Genomic DNA, 16,459 nt, shown 5'->3' on the forward strand with positions numbered 1-16,459 from the left:
CTACCCAACTCTAAGGTATTGTAATCCACTTGATTGGATTTGATTCAACCCATTTCGACGCGATTCGGCTCGATTTGGCCCTCTTCGGCCCTCTTCAGCTCTTTTGTACTCTACTCGATTCCATTGCACACCATTCTACTCCATTCTACGCTATTCTACTATACCCTACTGTAATTGATTCGATGGGATTCGATGCCATTCGACGCGATTTGTCTCGTTTCGTCTCCATTCAGCTTGATTCGACTCTATTCTACTCTACTCTACACTATTCTGCTCTGCTCTACCCTTTTCTACTCTATTCTATTGTATTCTTTCCATTCTTTTCTACTGTGTTCAATTCTACTCTATTCCATCCTACCCTAATCTAATCTATTCTACTGGATTCGATTCCACGCATCCCGATGCGATTCGGCTCAAATCGGCTCCTTTCCACTCCATTCATCCCCAATCGGCTCAAATCGGTTCGATTCAGCTCTAATCGGCTCCATTCGGCTCTAGTCAGCTCTAATAGGCTCTATTCGGCTCTGTTAGACTCTACTCAACTCTATTATCTCTTTACGACTGCACTCGACTCCATGCTACACCATTCTACTCCATCCTGAACTATTCTCTACTGTATTGTATTGGACTCTACCCTACTCTAGTCTATTGTAATGGATTGGATTGGATTGGAATTGATCAGATTCAATGCAATTCGACGGGATTCGACGCGATAGAGCACGATTCCACGGGATTCGGCGTGATTTGTCTTGGTTTCTATCGATTTAGCTCTTTTGGGCTCTATTTGGCTGTCTTCGGCTCTATTCGGCAATATTCGACTCTACTCTACTCTACTCTTCTATACTCTGCTCGTCTCGACCCTATTCTATTCTTTCAGTTGTGTTCTCTTCTCTTCTGCTCTGTTCTACTGCACTCTATTCTACCCTACCCTACCCTAACTTAGCCTACTGTAATCTGTTCTATGCTATTCGACACACTTGAACGGAATTCGACCTGATTCGGGTCATATCGGCTCGATTCATCTCCTTTCTCCTCCATTAAACTCGATCGGTTCTATTCAGCTCTTTTCCACTCTATTCAGCTCTTTTTGGCAGTATTCGACTCTATGTGACTCTAGTCTACTCGATTCTTTCTGTTCTGTTCTATTCTACTCTATTCTAGTCTTCTCTACCCTCCCCGAACCTTACCTTCCCCACACTAATCCATTTGATTCGATTCGACACATTTCAAACGACTGGACATGATTCATCTCGATTCACCTTGAATTTGGTCAATTCGGCTGTATTCAGCTCTGTTTGGCTCTTTTCAGCTCTCGTCAACTCGATTTGACTCTATTCTACTGGACCCGACTCTACTTAATTCTATTCTCTTCTTTCTATTGTGTTCTGTTGTGTTGTAGTCTAGCCTCTCCTGCCGTACCCTCCTCTACACTAATCTATTCGATTCAACGCATTTCGACGCGATTCCATGTGATTAGGCTTGAATCGGCTCGATTTAGCTCTATTTGGCTTGAATTGGGTCAATTCGTCTCGATTCTGCTCAATTCAGCATAATTAGGCTCGAGTGAACCTTATTCAGCCCTGTTCAGCTCTACTCAGCCCTTTCTACTTTATTTGTCTCTATTTGGCTCCATTCAACTCCATTCCACACCATTCTACTCTTTTCTACTCTATTCTATTCTGTTCTACCCTACCCTACTCTAATCTATTCTAATCAATTCGATTCATCACGATTTGTTCCCTTTCCTCTCCATTCGAATCGATTCGGCTTGAATTGGATCTATTCATCTATATTCTGCACTACCCGACTCTGACTATTCCACTCTACTCAACTCTACTCCATTCTACTCTTGGTATTCTCTTCTGTTCTACTCTATTCTATTCTTCTGTGCCCTTCCCTACTGAATCCCAGCCTAACCTACACTACTCTAATCTATTCAATTTAATTCAATTCCATTCAGTTGGACACCATTCGACCCGATTTGAGACAATTCGACGGGATTCGGTGAGATTCCGCGAGATTTGATGCGGTTTGGTGGGATTTGATGGAATTCGACGAGATCCGATGCAATAGGATGCAATTAAGTGTGTTTTGGCTCGATTTTGCTGGGTTCAGTTTGTCTCTATTTGGCTCATTTCAGCTCCACTAGGCTCCATTCATCCCGAATCTGGTCGACTCGACTCGATTCGGCTCATTTCGGCCATATTTGGTCCTATTCAGCGTTATTCGGCTCTCTTCACCTCTTTTCTACTCTATTCATCTCTGTTCGAATCCATTCGACTCCATTCCACACCATTCTATTCCATTCTACACTACTGTATTCTACACAACCCTCCCCCACCCTACCCTATCCTAATCTAGTCTGCTCTTTTCTAGTCTCCTTTTCTATTTTCTCTATTCCATCCTATGCTACTCTACCATACCCTGCACTAAGCTAACCTACCCTGACCTATGCTGTTCTATTCTATTTCCTTCTATTTTCTCTGTTCCACCGTATGCTTCCCTACCCTATGCTACCCCACCGTACCATACTCTACTACTTAGGGTTACTCAATAAGGGTCCTAATTAAGGGGAGTAGTTCGGGCAAGGGTACTCCTTAAGGCAAGTGTACTAGTTCAGGCTACTAGTTAAGGCCAGGGTACTAGTTAAGGCCAGGCTACTAGTTAAGGCATGGGTACTTGTTGAGGGTACTGGTTAAGGCAAGGGTACCCGTTCAGGCTACTTGTTAAGGACATACTACTAGTGAAGGCAAGGGTACTAGTGAAGACTACTGCTTAAGGCAAGGGTACTTGTTAGGACTACTAGTTAAGGCAAGGGTACTCGTTCAGATTACTGACTTAGGGTACCATTCAAGACTAGTTGTCTAGGCTACTGCTCTATGCCACTAGTCTAGCTGACTAGTCCAGCTTACTAGTCTAGGCTTCTACTCTAGCCTTCTCTTGTCTACTCTAATGTGTTCTACTTGCATCTACCCTAGTCTTCCTATCATAAACTACCCTAACCTGTTCTAATCGCTTCCATTTGGTTCGATTCAAAGCATTTCGATGCGACTGGACACCATCATGCTTGAGTCGGCTCGATTCAGCTCGATTTGGCTCGAATCGCTTCAATTCAGCTCGTTTCCACTCGGTTCAGCCTTATTCGGCCCTATTTGGCTCGATTCGACTCTTTTCTACTCTATTTGTCTCTGTTCGACTCCATTTGACTCCACTCTTCTCCATTCTACGCTATTCTACTCTATTCTGTTCTACTCTACCCTACGTTACTCTAATCTATTCGATTGGATGCGATTCGAAGCAATTCGGTGTGATTCATCTCGTTTTGTTTCCATGTGACTCGATTCGGCCAGAATTGGCTCTCTTCAGCTATATCCTGCACTATTTGACTCTATTTGACTCAATTCTACTCTGCTCTACTCTTCTCTGCTTTACTCTCTCTACTCTACCCTACTGTACTATATTCTATTCTTTCTATTCTGTACTATTCTGTTCTATTCTACCCACCCGCCCCTCCCCTAATCTATTTGATTAGATTCGATGTGACGTATTTCCACGCGATTTGACGCGATTAGGCTTGAATCAGCTCGATTCAGTTCGCATCGGCTCTATTCGGCTCGACTTGACTCCATTTCACTCCATTCGGCTCGATTAGGCTCGAATTCCATCGATTCTGCTGGATTCTGCTCAATTAGGCCTTATTTGGCCCTATCCGGCCCTATTCTGCTCTATTAGACTCTTTTGTACTCTATTCATATCTATCCGTCTTTATTGGACTCCGTTCAATTCCATTCTATTCCATTCCACACCATTCTTCACTATTTTCCTCTATTCTATTCTACCCTTCCCTACCCTCATCTCTTCTAATCGATTCGATTTGATTTGACGCGATTCGAAGCAACCGGACGTGATTCGTCTCGTTTTGTCTCCACTCGGCTCAATTCGGCTATGTTCTCTCTCTTTGACTCTATTCTGTTCTGTTGTATTCTTTCTGTTCTGTTCTGTTCTCTCCTACTCTGTCGTACTCTATTCTATTCTACCCTACCCGACCCGACCCTACGGCACCCCACCCGAACCTAGCCTACTTTAATCTATTGGATTCAATTCGATTCCGTGCAAAGCGATTTGATATGACTTGACTGGATTCGGCAAGATCTGAAGGGATTTGATGAGATTCCATGCGACTCGACGTGATTCAGTAGGATTCTCTGAGGTTTCACACGATTCGAAGTTATTCGACGTGATTCCATGGGATTCGACACGATATGAAGCGATTTGACCTTGTTTGATTCAAAACGATGTGGCTCGACTCGATTCGACCTGATTCGATTCGACGCTGTTCGGTGACAGTCAGTGCGATTCTGCTTGATTCCGCTCGATTAGGTGTGATTCGGCAGTATACAGCTCTTTTCGGCTGTATTCAGCTCCATTCGTCTCTATTCAGCTTAGTCGGCTCTATTCGACTGTATTCGACTCTACTCTTTTCCACTCTATTCTACTCGATTCTGTTCCTTCTATTCTGTTCTAATCTCTTCTATCCCACTCTACTCTGTTCTATTCTACTCTCCCCTCCCCTCCCCTCCCCTTCTCTAATCTATACGTCTCGATTGGATTTGACGCATTGAACGCGATTCGAGGCGATGAAGCTTGAGTCGGCTCGATTCGGCTCGATTTGGCTCTATTCGGCTCAGTTAGGCTCCATTCAGCTTGTTTTGGCTTGAATCGCTTCGAATCTGCTCGATTTGGCCTTCTTCGGCCCTATTCTGCTCTATTCGGCTCTTTTCTACTCTATTCGTTTCTATTTGACTCCATTCTACTCCATTCTATTCATTCCACACTGTTCTACACTATTCTACTCTATTCTGCTCTACCCTACCCAACACCACTCTAATTTACTCTAATTGCTTCTACACGAGTCCTCTCGTTTCGTCTGCATTTGGCTCTATTCAGCTCTATTCTACTGTAGTCTAATCTTCTCTATTCTATTGTATTGTTTCTACTGTGTTCTGTACTAGTCTACTCTATTCTACCCTACCCTACGCTACCCAACTCTAAGGTATTGTAATCCACTTGATTGGATTTGATTCAACCCATTTCGACGCGATTCGGCTCGATTTGGCCCTCTTCGGCCCTCTTCAGCTCTTTTGTACTCTACTCGATTCCATTGCACACCATTCTACTCCATTCTACGCTATTCTACTATACCCTACTGTAATTGATTCGATGGGATTCGATGCCATTCGACGCGATTTGTCTCGTTTCGTCTCCATTCAGCTTGATTCGACTCTATTCTACTCTACTCTACACTATTCTGCTCTGCTCTACCCTTTTCTACTCTATTCTATTGTATTCTTTCCATTCTCTTCTACTGTGTTCAATTCTACTCTATTCCATCCTACCCTAATCTAATCTATTCTACTGGATTCGATTCCACGCATCCCGATGCGATTCGGCTCAAATCGGCTCCTTTCCACTCCATTCATCCCCAATCGGCTCAAATCGGTTCGATTCAGCTCTAATCGGCTCCATTCGGCTCTAGTCAGCTCTAATAGGCTCTATTCGGCTCTGTTAGACTCTACTCAACTCTATTATCTCTTTTCGACTGCACTCGACTCCATGCTACACCATTCTACTCCATCCTAAACTATTCTCTACTGTATTGTATTGGACTCTACCCTACTCTAGTCTATTGTAATGGATTGGATTGGATTGGAATTGATCAGATTCAATGCAATTCGACGGGATTCGACGCGATAGAGCACGATTCCACGGGATTCGGCGTGATTTGTCTTGGTTTCTATCGATTTAGCTCTTTTGGGCTCTATTTGGCTGTCTTCGGCTCTATTCGGCAATATTCGACTCTACTCTACTCTTCTATACTCTGCTCGTCTCGACCCTATTCTATTCTTTCAGTTGTGTTCTCTTCTCTTCTGCTCTGTTCTACTGCACTCTATTCTACCCTACCCTACCCTAACTTAGCCTACTGTAATCTGTTCTATGCTATTCGACACACTTGAACGGAATTCGACCTGATTCGGGTCATATCGGCTCGATTCATCTCCTTTCTCCTCCATTAAACTCGATCGGTTCTATTCAGCTCTTTTCCACTCTATTCAGCTCTTTTTGGCAGTATTCGACTCTATGTGACTCTAGTCTACTCGATTCTTTCTGTTCTGTTCTATTCTACTCTATTCTAGTCTTCTCTACCCTCCCCGAACCTTACCTTCCCCACACTAATCCATTTGATTCGATTCGACACATTTCAAACGACTGGACATGATTCATCTCGATTCACCTTGAATTTGGTCAATTCGGCTGTATTCAGCTCTGTTTGGCTCTTTTCAGCTCTCGTCAACTCGATTTGACTCTATTCTACTGGACCCGACTCTACTTAATTCTATTCTCTTCTTTCTATTGTGTTCTGTTGTGTTGTAGTCTAGCCTCTCCTGCCGTACCCTCCTCTACACTAATCTATTCGATTCAACGCATTTCGACGCGATTCCATGTGATTAGGCTTGAATCGGCTCGATTTAGCTCTATTTGGCTTGAATTGGGTCAATTCGTCTCGATTCTGCTCAATTCAGCATAATTAGGCTCGAGTGAACCTTATTCAGCCCTGTTCAGCTCTACTCAGCCCTTTCTACTTTATTTGTCTCTATTTGGCTCCATTCAACTCCATTCCACACCATTCTACTCTTTTCTACTCTATTCTATTCTGTTCTACCCTACCCTACTCTAATCTATTCTAATCAATTCGATTCATCACGATTTGTTCCCTTTCCTCTCCATTCGAATCGATTCGGCTTGAATTGGATCTATTCATCTATATTCTGCACTACCCGACTCTGACTATTCCACTCTACTCAACTCTACTCCATTCTACTCTTGGTATTCTCTTCTGTTCTACTCTATTCTATTCTTCTGTGCCCTTCCCTACTGAATCCCAGCCTAACCTACACTACTCTAATCTATTCAATTTAATTCAATTCCATTCAGTTGGACACCATTCGACCCGATTTGAGACAATTCGACGGGATTCGGTGAGATTCCGCGAGATTTGATGCGGTTTGGTGGGATTTGATGGAATTCGACGAGATCCGATGCAATAGGATGCAATTAAGTGTGTTTTGGCTCGATTTTGCTGGGTTCAGTTTGTCTCTATTTGGCTCATTTCAGCTCCACTAGGCTCCATTCATCCCGAATCTGGTCGACTCGACTCGATTCGGCTCATTTCGGCCATATTTGGTCCTATTCAGCGTTATTCGGCTCTCTTCACCTCTTTTCTACTCTATTCATCTCTGTTCGAATCCATTCGACTCCATTCCACACCATTCTATTCCATTCTACACTACTGTATTCTACACAACCCTCCCCCACCCTACCCTATCCTAATCTAGTCTGCTCTTTTCTAGTCTCCTTTTCTATTTTCTCTATTCCATCCTATGCTACTCTACCATACCCTGCACTAAGCTAACCTACCCTGACCTATGCTGTTCTATTCTATTTCCTTCTATTTTCTCTGTTCCACCGTAGGCTTCCCTACCCTATGCTACCCCACCGTACCATACTCTACTACTTAGGGTTACTCAATAAGGGTCCTAATTAAGGGGAGTAGTTCGGGCAAGGGTACTCCTTAAGGCAAGTGTACTAGTTCAGGCTACTAGTTAAGGCCAGGGTACTAGTTAAGGCCAGGCTACTAGTTAAGGCATGGGTACTTGTTGAGGGTACTGGTTAAGGCAAGGGTACCCGTTCAGGCTACTTGTTAAGGACATACTACTAGTGAAGGCAAGGGTACTAGTGAAGACTACTGCTTAAGGCAAGGGTACTTGTTAGGACTACTAGTTAAGGCAAGGGTACTCGTTCAGATTACTGACTTAGGGTACCATTCAAGACTAGTTGTCTAGGCTACTGCTCTATGCCACTAGTCTAGCTGACTAGTCCAGCTTACTAGTTTAGGCTTCTACTCTAGCCTTCTCTTGTCTACTCTAATGTGTTCTACTTGCATCTACCCTAGTCTTCCTATCATAAACTACCCTAACCTGTTCTAATCGCTTCCATTTGGTTCGATTCAAAGCATTTCGATGCGACTGGACACCATCATGCTTGAGTCGGCTCGATTCAGCTCGATTTCGCTCGAATCGCTTCAATTCAGCTCGTTTCCACTCGGTTCAGCCTTATTCGGCCCTATTTGGCTCGATTCGACTCTTTTCTACTCTATTTGTCTCTGTTCGACTCCATTTGACTCCACTCTTCTCCATTCTACGCTATTCTACTCTATTCTGTTCTACTCTACCCTACGTTACTCTAATCTATTCGATTGGATGCGATTCGAAGCAATTCGGTGTGATTCATCTCGTTTTGTTTCCATGTGACTCGATTCGGCCAGAATTGGCTCTCTTCAGCTATATCCTGCACTATTTGACTCTATTTGACTCAATTCTACTCTGCTCTACTCTTCTCTGCTTTACTCTCTCTACTCTACCCTACTGTACTATATTCTATTCTTTCTATTCTGTACTATTCTGTTCTATTCTACCCACCCGCCCCTCCCCTAATCTATTTGATTAGATTCGATGTGACGTATTTCCACGCGATTTGACGCGATTAGGCTTGAATCAGCTCGATTCAGTTCGCATCGGCTCTATTCGGCTCGACTTGACTCCATTTCACTCCATTCGGCTCGATTAGGCTCGAATTCCATCGATTCTGCTGGATTCTGCTCAATTAGGCCTTATTCGGCCCTATCCGGCCCTATTCTGCTCTATTAGACTCTTTTGTACTCTATTCATATCTATCCGTCTTTATTGGACTCCGTTCAATTCCATTCTATTCCATTCCACACCATTCTTCACTATTTTCCTCTATTCTATTCTACCCTTCCCTACCCTCATCTCTTCTAATCGATTCGATTTGATTTGACGCGATTCGAAGCAACCGGACGTGATTCGTCTCGTTTTGTCTCCACTCGGCTCAATTCGGCTATGTTCTCTCTCTTTGACTCTATTCTGTTCTGTTGTATTCTTTCTGTTCTGTTCTGTTCTCTCCTACTCTGTCGTACTCTATTCTATTCTACCCTACCCGACCCGACCCTACGGCACCCCACCCGAACCTAGCCTACTTTAATCTATTGGATTCAATTCGATTCCGTGCAAAGCGATTTGATATGACTTGACTGGATTCGGCAAGATCTGAAGGGATTTGATGAGATTCCATGCGACTCGACGTGATTCAGTAGGATTCTCTGAGGTTTCACACGATTCGAAGTTATTCGACGTGATTCCATGGGATTCGACACGATATGAAGCGATTTGACCTTGTTTGATTCAAAACGATGTGGCTCGACTCGATTCGACCTGATTCGATTCGACGCTGTTCGGTGACAGTCAGTGCGATTCTGCTTGATTCCGCTCGATTAGGTGTGATTCGGCAGTATACAGCTCTTTTCGGCTGTATTCAGCTCCATTCGTCTCTATTCAGCTTAGTCGGCTCTATTCGACTGTATTCGACTCTACTCTTTTCCACTCTATTCTACTCGATTCTGTTCCTTCTATTCTGTTCTAATCTCTTCTATCCCACTCTACTCTGTTCTATTCTACTCTCCCCTCCCCTCCCCTCCCCTTCTCTAATCTATACGTCTCGATTGGATTTGACGCATTGAACGCGATTCGAGGCGATGAAGCTTGAGTCGGCTCGATTCGGCTCGATTTGGCTCTATTCGGCTCAGTTAGGCTCCATTCAGCTTGTTTTGGCTTGAATCGCTTCGAATCTGCTCGATTTGGCCTTCTTCGGCCCTATTCTGCTCTATTCGGCTCTTTTCTACTCTATTCGTTTCTATTTGACTCCATTCTACTCCATTCTATTCATTCCACACTGTTCTACACTATTCTACTCTATTCTGCTCTACCCTACCCAACACCACTCTAATTTACTCTAATTGCTTCTACACGAGTCCTCTCGTTTCGTCTGCATTTGGCTCTATTCAGCTCTATTCTACTGTAGTCTAATCTTCTCTATTCTATTGTATTGTTTCTACTGTGTTCTGTACTAGTCTACTCTATTCTACCCTACCCTACGCTACCCAACTCTAAGGTATTGTAATCCACTTGATTGGATTTGATTCAACCCATTTCGACGCGATTCGGCTCGATTTGGCCCTCTTCGGCCCTCTTCAGCTCTTTTGTACTCTACTCGATTCCATTGCACACCATTCTACTCCATTCTACGCTATTCTACTATACCCTACTGTAATTGATTCGATGGGATTCGATGCCATTCGACGCGATTTGTCTCGTTTCGTCTCCATTCAGCTTGATTCGACTCTATTCTACTCTACTCTACACTATTCTGCTCTGCTCTACCCTTTTCTACTCTATTCTATTGTATTCTTTCCATTCTCTTCTACTGTGTTCAATTCTACTCTATTCCATCCTACCCTAATCTAATCTATTCTACTGGATTCGATTCCACGCATCCCGATGCGATTCGGCTCAAATCGGCTCCTTTCCACTCCATTCATCCCCAATCGGCTCAAATCGGTTCGATTCAGCTCTAATCGGCTCCATTCGGCTCTAGTCAGCTCTAATAGGCTCTATTCGGCTCTGTTAGACTCTACTCAACTCTATTATCTCTTTTCGACTGCACTCGACTCCATGCTACACCATTCTACTCCATCCTAAACTATTCTCTACTGTATTGTATTGGACTCTACCCTACTCTAGTCTATTGTAATGGATTGGATTGGATTGGAATTGATCAGATTCAATGCAATTCGACGGGATTCGACGCGATAGAGCACGATTCCACGGGATTCGGCGTGATTTGTCTTGGTTTCTATCGATTTAGCTCTTTTGGGCTCTATTTGGCTGTCTTCGGCTCTATTCGGCAATATTCGACTCTACTCTACTCTACTCTTCTATACTCTGCTCGTCTCGACCCTATTCTATTCTTTCAGTTGTGTTCTCTTCTCTTCTGCTCTGTTCTACTGCACTCTATTCTACCCTACCCTACCCTAACTTAGCCTACTGTAATCTGTTCTATGCTATTCGACACACTTGAACGGAATTCGACCTGATTCGGGTCATATCGGCTCGATTCATCTCCTTTCTCCTCCATTAAACTCGATCGGTTCTATTCAGCTCTTTTCCACTCTATTCAGCTCTTTTTGGCAGTATTCGACTCTATGTGACTCTAGTCTACTCGATTCTTTCTGTTCTGTTCTATTCTACTCTATTCTAGTCTTCTCTACCCTCCCCGAACCTTACCTTCCCCACACTAATCCATTTGATTCGATTCGACACATTTCAAACGACTGGACATGATTCATCTCGATTCACCTTGAATTTGGTCAATTCGGCTGTATTCAGCTCTGTTTGGCTCTTTTCAGCTCTCGTCAACTCGATTTGACTCTATTCTACTGGACCCGACTCTACTTAATTCTATTCTCTTCTTTCTATTGTGTTCTGTTGTGTTGTAGTCTAGCCTCTCCTGCCGTACCCTCCTCTACACTAATCTATTCGATTCAACGCATTTCGACGCGATTCCATGTGATTAGGCTTGAATCGGCTCGATTTAGCTCTATTTGGCTTGAATTGGGTCAATTCGTCTCGATTCTGCTCAATTCAGCATAATTAGGCTCGAGTGAACCTTATTCAGCCCTGTTCAGCTCTACTCAGCCCTTTCTACTTTATTTGTCTCTATTTGGCTCCATTCAACTCCATTCCACACCATTCTACTCTTTTCTACTCTATTCTATTCTGTTCTACCCTACCCTACTCTAATCTATTCTAATCAATTCGATTCATCACGATTTGTTCCCTTTCCTCTCCATTCGAATCGATTCGGCTTGAATTGGATCTATTCATCTATATTCTGCACTACCCGACTCTGACTATTCCACTCTACTCAACTCTACTCCATTCTACTCTTGGTATTCTCTTCTGTTCTACTCTATTCTATTCTTCTGTGCCCTTCCCTACTGAATCCCAGCCTAACCTACACTACTCTAATCTATTCAATTTAATTCAATTCCATTCAGTTGGACACCATTCGACCCGATTTGAGACAATTCGACGGGATTCGGTGAGATTCCGCGAGATTTGATGCGGTTTGGTGGGATTTGATGGAATTCGACGAGATCCGATGCAATAGGATGCAATTAAGTGTGTTTTGGCTCGATTTTGCTGGGTTCAGTTTGTCTCTATTTGGCTCATTTCAGCTCCACTAGGCTCCATTCATCCCGAATCTGGTCGACTCGACTCGATTCGGCTCATTTCGGCCATATTTGGTCCTATTCAGCGTTATTCGGCTCTCTTCACCTCTTTTCTACTCTATTCATCTCTGTTCGAATCCATTCGACTCCATTCCACACCATTCTATTCCATTCTACACTACTGTATTCTACACAACCCTCCCCCACCCTACCCTATCCTAATCTAGTCTGCTCTTTTCTAGTCTCCTTTTCTATTTTCTCTATTCCATCCTATGCTACTCTACCATACCCTGCACTAAGCTAACCTACCCTGACCTATGCTGTTCTATTCTATTTCCTTCTATTTTCTCTGTTCCACCGTATGCTTCCCTACCCTATGCTACCCCACCGTACCATACTCTACTACTTAGGGTTACTCAATAAGGGTCCTAATTAAGGGGAGTAGTTCGGGCAAGGGTACTCCTTAAGGCAAGTGTACTAGTTCAGGCTACTAGTTAAGGCCAGGGTACTAGTTAAGGCCAGGCTACTAGTTAAGGCATGGGTACTTGTTGAGGGTACTGGTTAAGGCAAGGGTACCCGTTCAGGCTACTTGTTAAGGACATACTACTAGTGAAGGCAAGGGTACTAGTGAAGACTACTGCTTAAGGCAAGGGTACTTGTTAGGACTACTAGTTAAGGCAAGGGTACTCGTTCAGATTACTGACTTAGGGTACCATTCAAGACTAGTTGTCTAGGCTACTGCTCTATGCCACTAGTCTAGCTGACTAGTCCAGCTTACTAGTTTAGGCTTCTACTCTAGCCTTCTCTTGTCTACTCTAATGTGTTCTACTTGCATCTACCCTAGTCTTCCTATCATAAACTACCCTAACCTGTTCTAATCGCTTCCATTTGGTTCGATTCAAAGCATTTCGATGCGACTGGACACCATCATGCTTGAGTCGGCTCGATTCAGCTCGATTTCGCTCGAATCGCTTCAATTCAGCTCGTTTCCACTCGGTTCAGCCTTATTCGGCCCTATTTGGCTCGATTCGACTCTTTTCTACTCTATTTGTCTCTGTTCGACTCCATTTGACTCCACTCTTCTCCATTCTACGCTATTCTACTCTATTCTGTTCTACTCTACCCTACGTTACTCTAATCTATTCGATTGGATGCGATTCGAAGCAATTCGGTGTGATTCATCTCGTTTTGTTTCCATGTGACTCGATTCGGCCAGAATTGGCTCTCTTCAGCTATATCCTGCACTATTTGACTCTATTTGACTCAATTCTACTCTGCTCTACTCTTCTCTGCTTTACTCTCTCTACTCTACCCTACTGTACTATATTCTATTCTTTCTATTCTGTACTATTCTACCCACCCGCCCCTCCCCTAATCTATTTGATTAGATTCGATGTGACGTATTTCCACGCGATTTGACGCGATTAGGCTTGAATCAGCTCGATTCAGTTCGCATCGGCTCTATTCGGCTCGACTTGACTCCATTTCACTCCATTCGGCTCGATTAGGCTCGAATTCCATCGATTCTGCTGGATTCTGCTCAATTAGGCCTTATTCGGCCCTATCCGGCCCTATTCTGCTCTATTAGACTCTTTTGTACTCTATTCATATCTATCCGTCTTTATTGGACTCCGTTCAATTCCATTCTATTCCATTCCACACCATTCTTCACTATTTTCCTCTATTCTATTCTACCCTTCCCTACCCTCATCTCTTCTAATCGATTCGATTTGATTTGACGCGATTCGAAGCAACCGGACGTGATTCGTCTCGTTTTGTCTCCACTCGGCTCAATTCGGCTATGTTCTCTCTCTTTGACTCTATTCTGTTCTGTTGTATTCTTTCTGTTCTGTTCTGTTCTCTCCTACTCTGTCGTACTCTATTCTATTCTACCCTACCCGACCCGACCCTACGGCACCCCACCCGAACCTAGCCTACTTTAATCTATTGGATTCAATTCGATTCCGTGCAAAGCGATTTGATATGACTTGACTGGATTCGGCAAGATCTGAAGGGATTTGATGAGATTCCATGCGACTCGACGTGATTCAGTAGGATTCTCTGAGGTTTCACACGATTCGAAGTTATTCGACGTGATTCCATGGGATTCGACACGATATGAAGCGATTTGACCTTGTTTGATTCAAAACGATGTGGCTCGACTCGATTCGACCTGATTCGATTCGACGCTGTTCGGTGACAGTCAGTGCGATTCTGCTTGATTCCGCTCGATTAGGTGTGATTCGGCAGTATACAGCTCTTTTCGGCTGTATTCAGCTCCATTCGTCTCTATTCAGCTTAGTCGGCTCTATTCGACTGTATTCGACTCTACTCTTTTCCACTCTATTCTACTCGATTCTGTTCCTTCTATTCTGTTCTAATCTCTTCTATCCCACTCTACTCTGTTCTATTCTACTCTCCCCTCCCCTCCCCTCCCCTTCTCTAATCTATACGTCTCGATTGGATTTGACGCATTGAACGCGATTCGAGGCGATGAAGCTTGAGTCGGCTCGATTCGGCTCGATTTGGCTCTATTCGGCTCAGTTAGGCTCCATTCAGCTTGTTTTGGCTTGAATCGCTTCGAATCTGCTCGATTTGGCCTTCTTCGGCCCTATTCTGCTCTATTCGGCTCTTTTCTACTCTATTCGTTTCTATTTGACTCCATTCTACTCCATTCTATTCATTCCACACTGTTCTACACTATTCTACTCTATTCTGCTCTACCCTACCCAACACCACTCTAATTTACTCTAATTGCTTCTACACGAGTCCTCTCGTTTCGTCTGCATTTGGCTCTATTCAGCTCTATTCTACTGTAGTCTAATCTTCTCTATTCTATTGTATTGTTTCTACTGTGTTCTGTACTAGTCTACTCTATTCTACCCTACCCTACGCTACCCAACTCTAAGGTATTGTAATCCACTTGATTGGATTTGATTCAACCCATTTCGACGCGATTCGGCTCGATTTGGCCCTCTTCGGCCCTCTTCAGCTCTTTTGTACTCTACTCGATTCCATTGCACACCATTCTACTCCATTCTACGCTATTCTACTATACCCTACTGTAATTGATTCGATGGGATTCGATGCCATTCGACGCGATTTGTCTCGTTTCGTCTCCATTCAGCTTGATTCGACTCTATTCTACTCTACTCTACACTATTCTGCTCTGCTCTACCCTTTTCTACTCTATTCTATTGTATTCTTTCCATTCTCTTCTACTGTGTTCAATTCTACTCTATTCCATCCTACCCTAATCTAATCTATTCTACTGGATTCGATTCCACGCATCCCGATGCGATTCGGCTCAAATCGGCTCCTTTCCACTCCATTCATCCCCAATCGGCTCAAATCGGTTCGATTCAGCTCTAATCGGCTCCATTCGGCTCTAGTCAGCTCTAATAGGCTCTATTCGGCTCTGTTAGACTCTACTCAACTCTATTATCTCTTTTCGACTGCACTCGACTCCATGCTACACCATTCTACTCCATCCTAAACTATTCTCTACTGTATTGTATTGGACTCTACCCTACTCTAGTCTATTGTAATGGATTGGATTGGATTGGAATTGATCAGATTCAATGCAATTCGACGGGATTCGACGCGATAGAGCACGATTCCACGGGATTCGGCGTGATTTGTCTTGGTTTCTATCGATTTAGCTCTTTTGGGCTCTATTTGGCTGTCTTCGGCTCTATTCGGCAATATTCGACTCTACTCTACTCTACTCTTCTATACTCTGCTCGTCTCGACCCTATTCTATTCTTTCAGTTGTGTTCTCTTCTCTTCTGCTCTGTTCTACTGCACTCTATTCTACCCTACCCTACCCTAACTTAGCCTACTGTAATCTGTTCTATGCTATTCGACACACTTGAACGGAATTCGACCTGATTCGGGTCATATTGGCTCGATTCATCTCCTTTCTCCTCCATTAAACTCGATCGGTTCTATTCAGCTCTTTTCCACTCTATTCAGCTCTTTTTGGCAGTATTCGACTCTATGTGACTCTAGTCTACTCGATTCTTTCTGTTCTGTTCTATTCTACTCTATTCTAGTCTTCTCTACCCTCCCCGAACCTTACCTTCCCCACACTAATCCATTTGATTCGATTCGACACATTTCAAACGACTGGACATGATTCATCTCGATTCACCTTGAATTTGGTCAATTCGGCTGTATTCAGCTCTGTTTGGCTCTTTTCAGCTCTCGTCAACTCGATTTGACTCTATTCTACTGGACCCGACTCTACTTAAT

The sequence above is a fragment of the Loxodonta africana genome, chromosome 24 (assembly GCF_030014295.1).
Source record: "Loxodonta africana isolate mLoxAfr1 chromosome 24, mLoxAfr1.hap2, whole genome shotgun sequence".
NCBI lineage: Eukaryota > Metazoa > Chordata > Mammalia > Proboscidea > Elephantidae > Loxodonta > Loxodonta africana.